The sequence below is a fragment of the Canis lupus genome, chromosome 4, assembly GCF_011100685.1.
Source record: "Canis lupus familiaris isolate Mischka breed German Shepherd chromosome 4, alternate assembly UU_Cfam_GSD_1.0, whole genome shotgun sequence".
NCBI lineage: Eukaryota > Metazoa > Chordata > Mammalia > Carnivora > Canidae > Canis > Canis lupus.
The window spans coordinates 17,810,161-17,828,999 of record NC_049225.1 but is presented as its reverse complement, the minus strand read 5'-3'; the positions used below and the strand labels follow the sequence as shown (position 1 = coordinate 17,828,999).

Below are 18,839 nucleotides of genomic sequence, written 5' to 3'. Positions count from 1 at the left end.
GAGACATTATCAGTTATGATCTCTTCTAGTATGTTGCTGGTCAAACTCATTCTCCCCTCTCTAGTACTTAATACACCACTGTTTGACCTTTCTGCTAAAATCGTCTATTATTCTTTGCTATTGTCTGTTTTCCTTCCTTTTGTTTCTCTAGGCCTATACATGAAATTGACTTATTTCACAGCTCTCCAATCTTCTTTCAGTTCTGTCAAATTTGTTATTAAGCTAATTATCCTCAAACATCCATATTGTCTTTTTGTAATAAATTCTTTGTGTACCTTAAACATACACAATACATTAGTTATATCTCATCAAAGCCAACTTTTAAAAAAATGATATGCGACATTTCAAATGCAATTTAAAAAATTATTGTAACTTTGAACAGGTTAAATAAAATTTCTTTTTTAATGAGAAGAATATAAACTCTTATTGATGAGAAGTAGGAGTGAAATGTGAGAACACATAAAGAAAATGCAAATCCAGTGATATCTTTTCTGCTTCCTTTTTTACCATCAAGAAAACTTTGACCTAAAAATGTTTCAAGACAAATTAATCATCATTTCCATATTATGTCCTTTATATAACAGACTGTGAATGGCAGACAGGGAACCTATTCAGGCTTAACTCTCACTGAAACCAAAAGGGTGCAAACTTGGATTTGTTTCTAAGGTCTCAACATCGTGATTCCCCTTGCAGTCTTTCTCCTTCTTAGGAGCAAAAGAGCATAGTGACCAAACCCACTTAGAGGAAGAAAAGTAGTCCAGAAAGTAGAAGAGTAGAAAAAGAATACTAAAGAAAAACTTAAAAAGAAGAATCCTTTGCAGAAAATTGATCTCCTAAGGTGTAAGATCCATTGTGGTAAAGTAAGATTTGAGCTACAGGAGGGGCAGGATGGCGGAAGAGCAGGGTCCCCAAATCACCTGTCTCCACCAAATTACCTAGAAAACCTTCCAATCATCCTGAAAATCTATGAATTCGGCCTGAGAATTAAAGAGAGACCAGCTGGAATGCAACAGTGAGAAGAGTTCGCGCTTCTACCAAGGTAGGAAGACGGGGAAAAAGAAGTAAAGAAACAAAGGCCTCCAAGGGGGAGGGGCCCGCGAGGAGCCGGGCTGAGGCCGGGGCGAGTGTCCCCAGGACAGGAGAGCCCCGCCCCGGAGACGCAGGAGCTGCACCAACCTTCCCGGGCGGAAAGGGGCTCGCGGGGAGTTGGAGCAGGACCCAGGAGGGCGGGGATGCCCTCGGGCTCCCGGGGACACTAACAGAGCAACTGCGCGCCCAGGAGAGTGCGCCGAGCTCCCTAAGGGCTGCAGCGCGCACGGCGGGACCCGGAGCAGCTGAAGGGGCTCGGGCGGCGGCTCCGCGGAGGGGGCTGCGCGGCCCCGGGAGCAGCTCGGCCGGGCTCGGGCGGAGGAAGAGGCTCCGTGCGGAGGGGGCTGCGCGGTTCCAGGAGCAGCTCGGAGGGGATCGGGGGCAGCTCCGCGGAGGGGGCTGTGCGGCCCGGGAGCGCGAATCCAACAGCGCAGGCCCCGGAGCACCGGGCGCCGGGACACAGCCCAGGATCCCGCCTCCCCCGGGACAGGCAGAGGCCGGGAGGGCCCAGGACAGCGAGGACGCTCCTGCCCCAGCTGAGCAGATCAGCGGCCCCGCCCGGAGCCTCCAGGCCCTGCAGACGGAGTTCCTGCGGGGGCTGAATCCAGGTTTCCAGAGCTGCCCCGCCACTGGGGCTGTTCCTCCTGCGGCCTCACAAGGTAAACAACCCCCACTGAGCCCTGCACCAGGCAGGGGCACAGCAGCTCCCCCAACTGCTAACACCTGAAAATCAGCACAACAGGCCCCTCCCCCAGAACACCAGCTAGACTGACAACTTCCAGGAGAAGCCAAGGGACTTAAAGTACACAGAATCAGAAGATACTCCCCGGTGGTTCTTTTTTTTTTTTTTTTTTTTTTGTTTTGTTTTGTTTTGTTTTGCTTTTTGATTTGTTTCCTTCCCCCACCCCCTTTTTTTCTCCTTTCTTTTTCTTTCTTTTTCTTCTTTTTTTTTTTCCGTTTTTTTTTCTTCCCTTTTTTTTCTCTTTCTCTTTTCTTTCCTTCTTTCTCTCCTCTCTTTTTCTCCTTTTCCCAATACAACTTGCTTTTGGCCACTCTGCACTGAGCAAAATGACTAGAAGGAAAACCTCACCTCAAAAGAAAGAATCAGAAACAGTCCTCTCTCCCACAGAGTTACAAAATCTGGATTACAATTCAATGTCAGAAAGCCAATTCAGAAGCACTATTATACAGCTACTGGTGGCTCTAGAAAAAAGTATAAAGGACTCAAGAGACTTCATGACTGCAGAATTTAGAGCTAATCAGGCAGAAATTAAAAATCAATTGAATGAGATGCAATCCAAACTAGAAGTCCTAACGACGAGGGTTAACGAGGTGGAAGAACGAGTGAGTGACATAGAAGACAAGTTGATAGCAAAGAGGGAAACTGAGGAAAAAAGAGACAAACAATTAAAAGACCATGAGGATAGATTAAGGGAAATAAACGACAGCCTGAGAAAGAAAAACCTACGTTTAATTGGGGTTCCCGAGGGCGCCGAAAGGGACAGAGGGCCAGAATATGTATTTGAACAAATTCTAGCTGAAAACTTTCCTAACCTGGGAAGGGAAACAGGCATTCAGATCCAGGAAATAGAGAGATCCCCCCCTAAAATCAATAAAAACCGTTCACCACCTCGACATTTAATAGTGAAGCTTGCAAATTCCAAAGATAAAGAGAAGATCCTTAAAGCAGCAAGAAACAAGAAATCCCTGACTTTTATGGGGAGGAGTATTAGGGTAACAGCAGACCTCTCCACAGAGACCTGGCAGGCCAGAAAGGGCTGGCAGGATATATTCAGGGTCCTAAATGAGAAGAACATGCAACCAAGAATACTTTATCCAGCAAGGCTCTCATTCAAAATGGAAGGAGAGATAAAGAGCTTCCAAGACAGGCAGGAACTGAAAGAATATGTGACCTCCAAACCAGCTCTGCAAGAAATTTTAAGGGGGACTCTTAAAATTCCCCTTTAAGAAGAAGTTCAGTGGAACAGTCCACAAAAACAAGGACTGAATAGATATCATGATGACACTAAACTCATATCTCTCAATAGTAACTCTGAATGTGAACGGGCTTAATGACCCCATCAAAAGGCGCAGGGTTTCAGACTGGATAAAAAAGCAGGACCCATCTATTTGCTGTCTACAAGAGACCCATTTTAGACAGAAGGACACCTACAGCCTGAAAATAAAAGGTTGGAGAACCATTTACCATTCGAATGGTCCTCAAAAGAAAGCAGGGGTAGCCATCCTTATATCAGATAAACTAAAATTTACCCCAAAGACTGTAGTGAGAGATGAAGAGGGACACTATATCATACTTAAAGGATCTATTCAACAAGAGGACTTAACAATCCTCAATATATATGCCCCGAATGTGGGAGCTGCCAAATATATCAATCAATTATTAACCAAAGTGAAGAAATACTTAGATAATAATACACTTATACTTGGTGACTTCAATCTAGCTCTTTCTATACTCGATAGGTCTTCTAAGCACAACATCTCCAAAGAAACGAGAGCTTTAAATGATACACTGGACCAGATGGATTTCACAGATATCTACAGAACTTTACATCCAAACTCAACTGAATAGCCAGGGGAATTTTAAAAAAGAAAACCATATCTGGGGGCATCACAATGCCAGATTTCAGGTTGTACTACAAAGCTGTGGTCATGAAGACAGTGTGGTACTGGCACAAAAACAGACATATAGATCAGTGGAACAGAATAGAGAATCCAGAAGTGGACCCTGAACTTTATGGGCAACTAATATTCGATAAAGGAGGAAAGACTATCCATTGGAAGAAAGACAGTCTTTTCAATAAATGGTGCTGGAAAAATTGGACATCCACATGCAGAAGAATGAAACTAGACCACTCTCTTTCACCATACACAAAGATAAACTCAAAATGGATGAAAGATCTAAATGTGAGACAAGATTCCATCAAAATCCTAGAGAAGAACACAGGCAACACCCTTTTTGAACTCGGCCATAGTAACTTCTTGCAAGATACATCCACGAAGGCAAAAGAAACAAAAGCAAAAATGAACTATTGGGACTTCATCAAGATAAGAAGCTTTTGCACAGCAAAGGATACAGTCCACAAAACTCAAAGACAACCTACAGAATGGGAGAAGATATTTGCAAATGACATATCAGATAAAGGGCTAGTTTCCAAGATCTATAAAGAACTTATCAAACTCAACACCAAAGAAACAAACAATCCAATCATGAAATGGGCAAAAGACATGAACAGAAATCTCACAGAGGAAGACATAGACATGGCCAACATGCACATGAGAAAATGCTCTGCATCACTTGCCATCAGGGAAATACAAATCAAAACCACAATGAGATACCACCTCACACCAGTGAGAATGGGGAAAATTAACAAGGCAGGAAACAACAAATGTTGGAGAGGATGCGGAGAAAAGGGAACCCTCTTACACTGTTGGTGGGAATGTGAACTGGTGCAGCCACTCTGGAAAACTGTGTGGAGGTTCCTCAAACAGTTAAAAATAGACCTGCCCTACAACCCAGCAATTGCACTGTTGGGGATTTACCCCAATGATACAAATGCAATGAAACGCCGGGACACCTGCACCCCGATGTTTATAGCAGCAATGGCCACGATAGCCAAACTGTGGAAGGAGCCTCGGTGTCCAACGAAAGATGAATGGATAAAGAAGATGTGGTTTATGTATACAATGGAATATTACTCAGCTATTAGAAATGACAAATACCCACCATTTGCTTCAACGTGGATGGAACTGGAGGGTATCATGCTGAGTGAAGTAAGCCAGTCGGAGAAGGACGAACATTATATGTTCTCATTCATTTGGGGAATATAAATAATATTGAAAGGGAATATAAGGGAAGGGGGAAGAAATGTGTGGGAAATATCAGAAAGGGAGACAGAACGTAAAGACTGCTAACTCTGGGAAACGAACTAGGGGTGGTGGAAGGGGAGGAGGGCGGGGGGTGGGAGTGAATGGGTGACGTGCACTGGGGGTTATTCTTATGTTAGTAAATTGAACACCAATAAAAAATAAATTATAATAAATAAATAAATAAATAAATAAATAAATAAATAAATAAAATAAATAAATAAAAACTGATGGCTGGGCAGCCCAGGTGGCTCAGTGGTTTAGCGCCGCCTACAGCCCAGGGCATGATCCTGAAGTCTCAGGATTGAGTCCCGCATCAGGCTCCCTGCATGGAGCTTGCTTCTGCCTCTGCCTGTGTCTCTGTGTCTCATGAATAAATTTAAAAAATATTTAAAAAAAAAAAAAAAAAGATTTGAGCTACAACAATTTCTTATTCTTCAATCATAATCATTCACACATGTCAGATGAGTTAAAATAATATTTGACTTCTACACAGAAACCACCAATGCAGATTTTTCTAGGTATTACACATGAAAACACACTTAGATGTTTCCTATGATCTTTTCACCTACTTCAGTCAATGTTAATATTTAAATACTTTCTCAATCTTCTCCCCAAAACACCTTTTATTCTACATTCTTGTGAAGCATGAATAAAAGAGAAATGAAATTCTGTTTACTGGAAATGGGTTACAAATCAAAATAACTTTCACAACCCTCAGGCTATGTACAGAGAAGACAACTGGATTTGCAGTTTTGAATGAATTAATTGGTTCCTTTACTCAACGGAAAATGTGCAAATCTAATAGGCAAAATAAGACATATCTATGTTCTAATTTTATCTGTAACACAATTTTGGGGGAGATATTAATCTCCCAACCTAAGTTTTCTAACTACTGAAAAGGAATAATAACATTTCCAGTTGCATAGAGTTGTTATGAGCATTTAATAAATATAAAAGTTTATAGTGTACCTAGGTTATCACATGCATTTTTTTATTTTTAATAACAGTATGATTGATTATTATTTTTTTTAATTTTTATTTATTTATGATAGTCACAGGGAGAGAGAGAGAGGCGCAGAGACACAGGCAGAGGGAGAAGCAGGCTCCATGCACCAGGAGCCCGACGTGGGATTCGATCCCGGGTCTCCAGGATCGCGCCCTGGGCCAAAGGCAGGCGCCAAACCGCTGCGCCACCCAGGGATCCCTGATTGATTATTTTAATACATTTAATTTAGTTATTAAAATGCAAAAAATACAGAAAAGTTAGAGAATAGTGTAATTCTTTGAATGGCTATTGTTCAGAATAAATCCCTTTTAAAGATCTGTTATTTGCTTGGAGTTCTCTCATTTTTTAATAAAAGTAAAATATGATTATACAAAATTCAAGTAAGTGGAAGAATAGAAGAATAATAAAATGAAAACAGTATATATCACAACAGACAAATTGGTACCATTTACTTTGGATGAAGTTTATTACAAATAGAGCTAGAGATAGGAGTTTTGGTTAAAAATACATTAGTCAAGTTTAAAATCTAGGTTGGCTAACATCTGAGCCTGGGATATCTCTTTAAAGAAAGTTTATTTTCAATATCTCTGATTTCTGAGAAGATGTGGTCTTATATTTCCAAGTTGTGATTTTTAATTTTTATTTCATACTATAAAACAGCTATTGATACCAACTGATATCAATCGTTGCCTTTGGTTTATAGCCCATTATTTTCAATTACTTGTGTTGCTTTTATTTTATGTCTTAATAAAATACCTTTTTCACCTTTAAATTACTGTTTTCTTATCTAGCCAACATTCCTGATGCTCCTAAAATTTAAACACTTTCTGAAACAATTTATTATAATCATTCACATATAATAACCACCAGGACAAGAGTATGTCTTAATTTATACAATATTCAGTGCTTATGGATGTTGTCCTCTCAACATTATATATAATAAAGAAAACATATACATTTCCAAAAATCCTACATTGTAATAGCTGCTTCTGCTTGGTTATGCTTATATAAAACCTATAGAATTGCTCTGAACATTTCTAGAGATTTTAGAATTTTTCCTATCCTTTTGGTCAAAGTGACAAAATACCATGACTTACTATCAAACTGTATGAATTTTCTCCAGATACTGTGTTACAAACAGTAGAAAATATTGGTCTAATTGGGCTTCTTTGTAAACTCCTCATGGCTGAACAAGTTTGATTAAAGTGTATGGTGATGGTTGAAACCATAATCTAAGATCTATATGATAATCTTTATACTATATATAATAATATATATAATGCTATATATACACATACTTCATGTAGTAGCTGTTAAATTCTATATGTATGTTTTTAAATAAGAATATATATGGAAGTAATATATAATTATGTTTGTCTATACATATGCACACATATATCCTTGATGATCTTATATATGTCTTTAGAAGTGTAGGGAATCTAAGAGCAAGCCAATTATCTTCTCTTAATGTGCACATAAAATAACTAGGTCCAAAGAAGCATCTTCCATATGAACAAGGGTCATGCTTGTGACAAAATGGTTCAAAATCTGAGTGAGCATCTTGACATCTCACTAATCCCTCCTCCTCTCATTCTTGTTTTACCGTCTTGGCTTCTCACTTTCTTTCTTTTTCCTTAGATATAGGAAAAACTTCTCTTACTTAACATTTATTGATTGATTGACCACCATGAACTGTGCTAGTGCTATTTTTGCATGTAATTCTATTTATTGAGGTTTGTTTTTACATCTTACTAAATAATTTTTGAATGGTACTTTTAAACTAAAATTCTCCAAATGACTAATGATTTTACAAAAGCAAAGACAGAACAAATCTGTTTTGAGTCAGAGATATACCAATGGATTTAACAGAATATGAGTTTCTTGATAAGATTTTAGATTCCAAATTGCAACTAACCTTTAAAAACTACCATTTATTAAAGTTTAAAGTGACATCAAATTAGATCTGCAACTATCTCGTAAGGTTATTAAAGTACTCCCTCCTCTTTTTCCCAATTACATGTCTGTGTGAGCCTAAATTTTCTTTATAAACCTGAAGCAAACAAAATATCACAACAGATTGAATGCAGAAGCTACGATGAATATCTTGCTGTCTTAAACTATACATTAAAGACAAATGTCAGTTTATAAAACAATGTCACAACTCTCATGAAAATTATTATTTGTTTTGGAAACTGTATCATATTTTTCATTAAAATGTTAATTTTATTATTTATGAAATGTGCTTATAATTATATTTAAATGCAATAATGAATATTTTAAAGTTTCTCAGTGTTAATTTCTAGTAAGGTAAAGATCAATAGATCTAACTTACAAAATCAAAAACTGTTTGTATTCCTTAATGATTTTTAAAAGTGAGTCTAAAACCAGGATGCCTGATTAAGCATTTGACTCTTGATTTCATGTCAGGGTCATGACATAGAGCTCCATGCAGGCTCTGTGCTCAGTGGGGACTGTGATTGAGATTCTTTCTCCCTCTCCCTTCCCCCACTTATGGATACTCTCTCTCTTTCAAATAAATAAATCATTTTTTTAAAAAGTGAATATAAAACCAAAAGTTTGAGAACTACTGTTTCAAACTATCCCCAAATAAAACTGTAATTAGAAATTGAATAGTTCATCATGGCTGACAAAGGGATATGTCCATGTGCTGGCCCCCTTTTCACTACTGGCCCCTTCTCATATGGAGATTTGATATATTTTCTAAAATTAATCTACTTTCAGTGAAGCCCTTAGTATTTTCTTGCCCAGTATGACATTTTTCCAATCCAAATTCCCTCCCAATTATGGATGCTGGAATTTGATTGGTACTGTTTCTATTGTTTCAATATCTGAAATATATTTATCTATATCTATAGCTAAAGAGAAAGATAATATACAGATGCTAGGCACAAAGAAAGCATAAGTTTAACAAATTCTTTTTGATTGATTTAAGATTGGTTTATTGTAATAAAGTAGACTATTTAAAATCATAAATTCTATCACTCCTAGAGTCGTTGTTATAAGTATATTCATGCATTCATTTTAAGACTTTAGTTTTTTTCTTCACGCATGATGGAATGGGTTGAGGACATAATGTGCTAATGTCCAATGTAATGATTTGAAAACTAGATTTCTACAACTCAAAGGAAGAAATAATAAATGAAATACTAGAACATTCTGGGAACACTATCAAGAAATCATTTTAAATGTTGGGTTTATTTGTTGATTTTCACTGAGTGTAAATCTGTATGAAAGATCAGAAGAATCCTTTTAACACAGGATGCTTATTTATTGGGACTGTGAAACAATACCTTTGACTGAATTGACTCGTCTCCAGAACAAGACTTAAAATATGTAAGGGTCTGTAGGGGGATGGGCGAATTAGGTGATAAGGATTGAGGAGGTCACTGGCTGTGGTAAACACGGGGGGATTTATGGAAGTGTTGAATCACTGTATTGTACACCTGAAACTAATATAACACTGTATGTTAACTGACCAGAATTAAAATAAAAACCTTAACAAGTAAAAAAATAAAATTCATGAGGGTTAAGTATCTGATTATCCAGTTTGGTTAAAATAGAATTTTAAAGGTTGATACATAAATTTGATTAGAATTCAGTGATGATTATTAATATCATTTATTTTCTAGTAGATCACCTTTCTTACCCAAAGTGATACCAATGTAGGATAAGATTTACTCTTGCTCACTTTGGAAGCACATATACTAAAATTGGATAATATTTACTCCAACAAATATTTATTGTGGATGCCCCAGTTAATGTAGTATGTTCTGGGACTTAAAATAAAATTAACATTTTAGAGAAACAGTATCCATAATGGCAATATAAAAGGATATCTGAGTATATTTTTAATTTATGAAATTGTAGACACAAATAAACTACAAAATTCCCACATCTTTTTATTTCTGCTCTAGATGTATCCTAAGAATGTGGGAGGAACAGCAATGATTTTTTTTTTTAAAGATTTTATTTATTTATTCATGAGAGACACAGAGGGAGGGAGACAGAGACACAGGCAGAGGGAGAGGCAGGCAGAGGGAGAAGCAGGCTCCATGCAGGGAGCCTGATGTGGAACTCAATCCTGGGTCTCCAGGATCAGGCCCTGGGCTGAAGGCGGTGCTAAACCGCTGAGCCACCTGGGCCTCCCCTAATAGCAGTGATTCTAGTAAGCTACAATGTGATTATTGTTAATGACTCATTTGTCCATATTTATGACTGTTTACTATTAGAGTTGAAAATAAAACTCCAGATGCAATTTAAGAAATAAACCCAAGTAACCTGATGTCACATTTCCTGTCAAAATAATTTCCTTGCATATTATAATTGCTGCTTTCCTTTCCAAAATGGCAGAGATACAATAGCAGCCATATAAGTAAATTTATTTTAAAAAATAATTTATATCCAATAAAGGATAGAATAATGTTAAAGTTCAATAACTATTATTTTATTAACTACTTAAGATTGGATCATTTAATAATATTTTTAAAGCAAAGTTTTTCCTATGAAAAAATTCCTGGAAAACACAATTTTAATCAGTATTTTTTGCAGACATTCAATAAATATTTACTTGGCACAAACGCAAGGGGTAAGAATGAGCAGGAAGCTGAATAAGAAATTCCTTCCCACAGAGAGTTTAACATCTAATAAACTTCATTCCCTTATTTTCTTTTTCAATAGGTCAAAATCATATTGGATTGGTTGTGGCATCAAAAGTGAATTCTTCAAATATACTTCACAACTTAGTACTTGTAAAAATAGATTTTAGGAAAGTGCTTCTGAATAATGGGGAAAAAACTCTACAACTGGATAGACTAAAGTCAATAATTATTTTTTCTTTTGATCTATTTTTAACATTTCTAAAATAACAAAAGCTGTTTCTAGAAAGTGAATTATAGTTTTCTGTTCACTGAATTTGGTGAATAAAGAGTTAAATCCACTCTGATTTTAATTCCTCATCCTTTTCTTTTTGCCAGAAAAAAGAAATTATGAATAAATAAGTTCCAGAGAGAATTCCAGTATTCACAACTCTTTTAAAAATATTATCATTTACCCAACATTTTTTTTTACCATATTTTCATTTACCCTAGGTAAAATATACAGGAAGACAAGTCCAAATTCATTTACTCAGCAATTACTGAACATCTACAATGTGGCAGGACTGCAGTATATTAGTCTTGAAAATAATAATATGAATCAACTATATTAGTTGCTTGTATCCTGATCAAGAAAAGTAAACACACATTCATCAAAATGTATTGATAAATTATGACAAGATTTAGGACATAAAAGATAGAATTCCAGCTCCTAAGAAGTTTATTAACTGATGAAGAGAAATTTAAATGTGTACAATTATAATATAGTGTGCTAAACTATAGCAAACAAAAGTGACCAACTTTCATATATTATTTAGATTTTTAGGGAAGACGTCCACAGCATTAGAAATTAATTTCTAAATATAAGGAGGCAATACTGTGAATACAGAGTATTATAATGAGTGAGAGAAAGGATTATGTGTCTTAAGAAAGGTGTAGTAAATGCTCAGCATTTTTGGATTACAGTGATATTAGGGACATCAGACTGCATGGATGTAAATCCTATCACATAGCTTATTATTCCGTGACCGTTAGCAATTAGCCATATCATGGATAGGATTAAAAATAACAGTATCAACCACAAAGGGTTATTTTAGAGACAAAGCACAGTAATATACATAAGGTAATTAAAACTGCCAAGCACCCTTCAACTACTAAATAAATACTATCCATCATTATTGGAATGATGAACATAGGATATCATTTTCAAGTGGGGAAGAAGTAGGATTTAAAAAAAAAAAAAGCTCAAATACATAGCACCCAGATCTTGGGTTCTAAAATGAACCCTAGGTAGGACTGGGCAGACATGTAAAATATGAGCCTAAAGCATTTGCATTGACAGAAAATAAGAAGGTACATAAAAAGAAACAAAACACAAACAATCGGGGTAGCCTGGGTGGCTCAGCAGTTTAGCATCACCTTCAGCCCAGGGTGTGATCCTGGAGACCCAGGATTGAGTCCCACATCGGGCACCCTGTGTGGAGCCTGCTTCTCCCTCTGCCTGTGCCTTTGCCTCTCTCTGTGTCTCTCATGAACAAATAAATAAAATCTTAAAAAAAAATCTACAAACAATTAAACCCACAAACCTCACAATGATGGGGGTATAACAAAGAGACACAAGCCAATTGAAAGAATTTCCAAGGATTGTAAACTGGGAAAATTTTAGCAACAAAGTAAATAAAGTATTATTGGGTTATAACCCAAGGAATAAAATAAATATCCATGAGTCCATACTGACATAAATAAACGAATGGATACATAAAGAGATGATATTCCCTTTTCTACAATGTGTGTAAACACTCTGTCCTCAAGAGGTAGAGTATGAATCCCACTCCTTTAGGTATGGGCTCCAAACAGCGATTTCTTTATAAAGAATATAATATGAGAAAAGGGAGAAGAGTCACTTTAAAGTGATTAAACATGACAAGCACTACGCAGGTGAATATGAACAGTATTAAGCCATTTTAATAATATGTATAGTTGATCTAGCTAGATAAAAATGGCACTGTCCTGTGGCCGTCTTCCCAGGAACATACACCTGAGCCTAATCATAAGAAAAGCATCAGACAGACCCTAGTGGTGGGACTTTATTAATGTCAAACAAGCCTACTAAGGTGAGATGTGCGACTGCCACCAAACTACTGCCCAAAAAATACTCATTAATTGACTCTAATCACATCTCCATTACTGTTCTTGTAAAATGTGAAAAGAGCCCAGATATGTAATATTCATCTTGTGACTTAAAAAAAATCTGTGGTCTTCAAAAATGTTCTTTTAAAGGTACTCCTATTCCCTGGATCGATTTACGACTCAATTAGAATGAGTTATGTTTATAGATAACAGAGTGGGAATAGTAACACATATGAAAAGAAAAAGTTAGTGGAGAATGAAGAACATTGGAAATGAGAACCCAGTTTAGAAAAAAAAAAAAAAGTCAGGAAAAGTAGACAATGGTGTGGACAAACAGAAAAAGGATAACCTGCTACGAATTGTCTTTGTAGTTCTATTCACATCCTCAAGTGTTGTGTCTGTGTGTGTGTGTGTGTGTGATTTGTTTTGTTTGTCATAACCTACCTAATAAGAGATGTCTTTAGTATTTTCAATTACCTAAGGATGAATCTTAAAAGCCCAAAGTGAGATACTTTCACGAGTGAGTCATGCAACATATTTCTTTATGAAGCAAATACACTTCAAAAACTTAAAGGTAACTGTTTCTGAATCAATATATATTTGAACTGCAGTACTAGAATTCCATAACAACAGAAAAGTAGAGAGTAGTTTGTACTCCTTGAACCCTAAACTTGTGTCCATGGATTTTCAGTTAATAGTTATCTCAACCTGCTACGTATTAATACATAAACTGTCTAGTGTATCTTAAGGCTTTGAATTTGAAATGTATTGATACAATAAGCTTTTGAAAATCTGTTGACTGCCTGCTGAAAACCATTTCCAAGAGAGAAACATTTCTCAAAGTATTCTCAGAAAGCAAAGATAAAGTGATGTTAATTCAAAAGCAGGGACTATGTGAAATGTTCTGTCCTCTATCCCTCTCCTTCAACTCACAAATCTTAACTTAGGAAAGGCTGGGAAAAGTCTTACTTGCTTTTCTTTAATTGTTACTATAGCCTTTTCATGAATCTATTGGACATGATATCCAATTTATTTTGTAAATAATAATATCCAGTGGAACTATGTTCCATATTATGCATTTTGAGCAATGCTGTTCTAGCAGAAATGTAACTTTAATTATGAACTAAGAAAAAAAAGAGCTTGAAGCTAATCTTGGGGCAGCAATGCCTTACTAAATTGTAAAATGGGCAAATCCCTTAAGGCTTCTGTATTGCTTTCTTATCCAGGTGATTCTAATTTACCTTAATACCCTAAAGATATGTGATTTTATCTTTTTTCAGAGTTGTAAACTCATGCTAAAGAAAAGTTTCCATTTACTCCTCATGTTATTGCTTACATGTTTTTTGGTTCATCTGTACCATTCATGGTTATTTATTTTTTAAAATTGAGGACCACTCTAAGTTGCCAACTTATATTTTAGAAATACGGGATTAACCATAACAAGCAAAACCTATCATATCATTTCATTATATTTTAACACTAAATTCTTGGAAGAATGCAAATTTAAGAACAAGGAACAAAATTATACTGAATAAATATATCCATTGTAATGTTTTTCTATTTGCTAGCAACCAACTTTATAAGAGACTGATGCCAAGCCAGTTATTTCAACTTTTTAATTTAATTTAGCTAAGAATTAAGTATGATGCTTTTATATATTAACCCTTTCTGTATTTTGGACCCTATTAGAACAATGTGTCAGTAACAGTAAACACTTCAACACTTGAAATATTATAGCACTGATGATAATCCAAGGAGTATGGTTTCTCCTCCTCCTCCTCCTTCTCCTTCTCCTCCTCTTTCCTCTTCTCATTCTCTTTCCCATACTATTTTGCCTTCTCTTTCTCTTCCTTCTGTTTCTCCTCCTCCTCTTCCCTTTCTTCCCCTCCTCTCCCTCTCTCTCTCTCCCTCTATCTCTCCTAGGAGAAGTCTCTGAGCTTTACTTAGACACAGGAACCATGGCTGCTAATTTTCTTCATAGTTATGGCCTCATGACTAAATTGGGAAAATGATATCTTGTAAAAAAAGTCATACATGCAATTTACAGGTTACCTCTTTAAAAATGAAGCCTCTTGCCTTAGACATCCTCTTCTATCCCATGGGCAGGAAGGTATACATGGCAGTGTGCCAGCTTTAACCAATGGGTCAAGGACAACTCCTTAGGAAATGGCACAGTACCAAAATAAAAGAAAGAAACACAGGTCCTTGAATGAACTTATAAGGAAGAACCAGGGTTTTATTTCTAAAGACATGTTGTGATTTTGCGAGTTGAGTCTATGGGAAGCCATTCATGGATACACATTGATGAGCTGCTTGAATGAACTGCTTAACTTGAGATTTCTGGTAACTCGCCTGTGGAGAGAAAAACATCAGTCTTTTTTAACTTGAGTAATGGAGCATTTGGGAAATATGCATGGAAAAAAAAAACCCAGAAAACAAAATGACCTTTATTTTTGGTTGAACTTGACAAAATATAACGTCTAACACTTCTCCTGGGATAGCTACATATCTGTGGGGCTCTGTACAACCTGAAAATGTAGGATCTCTTTTTTTTTCTTAAAGGAAATAAGAATTTTAAGATGGTGACAACAGAATATTAAGCCAAGCACTGAGTCCCTGAAACTGGCCATTTTCCCATCCCTTATATGTAAATTGTGGAATCTATTAGTCAGGATATTGGATTTCTTATGCCATCACAAAAACTTTCCTGACCTTCTTCTTATTTGTCAAACACTGTGTGTTCTTGAGCCCAAGAGAGTTTGAGAAGTATCTAGGCATAGTCTGTGTCCTGACCAAAGTTTGTATAATTAATGAGAGTAAGAGGAGAATCTTTACTATAAGCTGAAAAGCAAATCATAAATAGAGAACCAGGAAGGGCTTAAGCCACACTCATATTGACCTTTTTCCCTTTCTTACCAAACAAAGTACTCCCCTGGGCTGATGTGAGTGATGGGATGGACTACAGCAGTATATTCTCAATGTTTTAAAAAAAGAAAAGCCTCTATTCTGTGGACTGGACAGTGTACACTATATGGATTGAAGCATCTCTATATTTACAAAATTCTGTTCACTTACCCCATTAACTTTACCAAGCATTGGTCATTTGGTAATAAAATCCTTAATAAGCATGGGACACATGGGAGATTCCTGGTCAGCACCAAGAGTACTGGAGTTAAAGTATTAGTGTAAGAGTTAAAGAATAGTCTTTATTCATTCCTTTCTTCTCTCCAAATTTTCAGTCAACTGAATAATTTGGATAAGAGTCTACAGGAATCAAAACATCAGTTTTTTGTTTGTTTGTTTGTTTGTTTGTTTGTTTGTTTTTAACGGTAGCACTAGGATTTATTAAACTGTCTTAGTAAAGGCGCTGGGGCTTGCCCATGGTGCTCTTGATGTATAAATCCAGATATTTGCCGATTCTTGAGCAAGGACACTAGGAAATTGACAACTAAGTGGATGTTGTACAGGAGCTCATCATCTGTCATCTTCACGTGGCCAACAGCCACTGCCAGGCATACCACCTTCTTCATCTGGGATTTGATGGTGGACTTCACTTCATCCACTTTGGCCACCATGTTCTCATTGTGGGTCAGCAAGGAAAGAAACTTGCCAGCTTTATTCAGGCCTGGACCCAGGATTCGTGGGATCTGCTTGATCAGAGATTCTGAAGCCAAAAAGGCATCATACCATCATACCTCTTGGCCAACTTCTTGACTAAAGAAAAGTTTAGTTATTTAAAATTATTTAATAAAAAGTTTTTTTTAATTTTTGTTGAGTTTCTTCAGCACCTCAATGTCCATGTGGGGAATAGTCATTGCCTTGGCCTCAAAGGCTACTGGTCCTCCAAAACACACACGGAGAACTTGGGTTGGGGGTTGGGGTAGACTTAAGCCTGACGGTCCCCGAGAAGCGTCTGTCCTTCTGAGTGTCATAGTTCTTCAGGCTGATCTGCAGCTCCACCATCTCCATAAACTTCCAGCCTGTGCACTGGTTCCCATGCAGCATCCCCTTCACTGCCTCGTACAGGGTGTGGCGGAAGGCTACTGCTCATGGTAGCTTGGCCCGCAGTAACCCGCAGTTATTTTGTATATTACTAGCAGAGTTGCATTGAAGAACTTGGTTTGGACTGACCAAAATCAAATCTAATACTATTACCCCCCACCACACACACACACACACACACACACACACACAATTAACCTGTGGGACTTGCATGTGGGAAAATTTGGTTCTTCATAGTAGATACTTATCAAATCAGCCACACTGAAGATCTTATCTCAGACCCCGTGTCCCAAAAAGGATCAAAGAAACTAAGAGATTTGTGATTCTAACAAAGAAAAATGTGGCCAAAGGATGGCTGCTGAAACCATGACCCTCTTGTTTGAAAAAGCCAATAAACAATAAATGGAAGACTGGATACTTCTTTCTATTAAAAAGAAAAAAAATAACCCTGAATTTCCAATTTTATGAGATGGTAGGAATCTGGAGAGAAAGAAAAACAAACAAACAAACAAACAAACAACCCAAAAAACAAAAAGCAAAACCCTCTGAGTACAGAATTGCTCTATCATTCACCTCTAGCAACTTGGCCAGGCATCTGTGTCTTACAGAACAAAAGAGCTTTTAGTTTTGTTTTTGGGGTCCCCACCCTCCGTTTTCAGATCTGCCATTGTACCAAGAATGTAGCAGCTATAGATAATATCTAAACAATTGAAGCATTATTTTCAAAATCAGACTGCAGGCTAGACTTTACTAAAACCTATTCCACAGCCATTAAGTGACTCAATTTAATCAATGGTTTCTTAGGGTGTATAACACACTCAGTTGTGGATTTTCACATTCATGTGCTTTTTTAAATCATAAAATGCAAATTATCAAATAATAAAACTGTCATACATTTTGAAGAATTATCTTGGAAAATATTTGATATAGAATATTTGTGGGTTTTTTTTCTTTTAAAGAATTGCCTTAAAAAAGGAAATAAAGAAAACAACCAAAATCTAGATTTCTATAATGCCAGGCATTTTGTCTTCAAAACCATTTAGAAAATGACTTTAGTCAGATAAAGACTTGGCATAATGAATTAGTACATTAACACTAAGAGCAGTAGGTTCCTGACTAAACTGTTATTTCTCTTGTCATTTGAGAAACTTGCCATTTACAAACTTGCTTAGGGCTTCATTTTTGAGGCAAATGAAAACAGGATTTAACTCCATGGCTTCCACTGACATTAATGGAATCCATTCATCTACCTGGTCATGCTCTGCTTAGAAATTTACACTTTAAGGCTAATATTTACTACACTATATGCTGTGAACTTGCTTTAGGAAAAAAGAAAAAAGCAAATGTAAATTGAATTCACTCACTCTTTGATTATTATTAAAATAATTTTCTTGAACATTTGATGTATTAGTGTCTTATTCATAGCATACATTTCCAGGATATAGTTTCTCTTATACATACTTTGATTTTTTTTAAATCAAATGAAACAAAGATTGAGTTAAATCCTCTTTTGATTCTAATCTTCACTCCTCACCCTCAAGAAGAAACATTACTTCTTCTATTTTGAGAACTTGAAGTGTACAACATTTAGGGTACCCTCAAAATTGGGATAAATAAATTTCTCTAATATGTCAATTACACAAATGTGTGTCAAAAATATCTTTAAAAAGAAGCTTTTTAATAAATAATAATAAACTGATTTTTTCATCAAATTTCTGAATTCATATCCAATTAGTAATGTTAGCACAATTCCAAATTAAATAGGTCTTATAAGTAGAGACCTTTTAAGTAATAAACAAAAATGTATGCCTATGAAATAATATGAAATACTATTGAAATTATGTGTTCTTAAGAATATTGATTGAATTGGGAAAAAGTAACCATGGTAGATTACTATTATTGTTTGGATACTTGAAAGGGTCATACTCATACTCCTCTATTGCCATGTCTTTTGTAATGCTTTTTAAGGAGCTAGTATACCTCTTTACCCGATTGATACTGTGCTTAGCCACATGATTCACTTTGGTCAATAGTCCATGAGCACATTTGATATAATCAACATCCAAGTAGAAGCATTAAGAGCCACCATGTTTCTGTTATCTGCCCTGCAC

At 36.4% G+C, this 18,839-nt stretch overlaps 1 pseudogene; it reads right to left on the bottom strand.

Moving 5' to 3' along the window:
• Positions 1 to 16,081: 16,081 nt before the first annotated feature.
• LOC100856460 lies at positions 16,082 to 17,942 on the bottom strand (annotated as a pseudogene).
• Between the last annotated feature and the right edge of the window lie 897 nt (positions 17,943 to 18,839).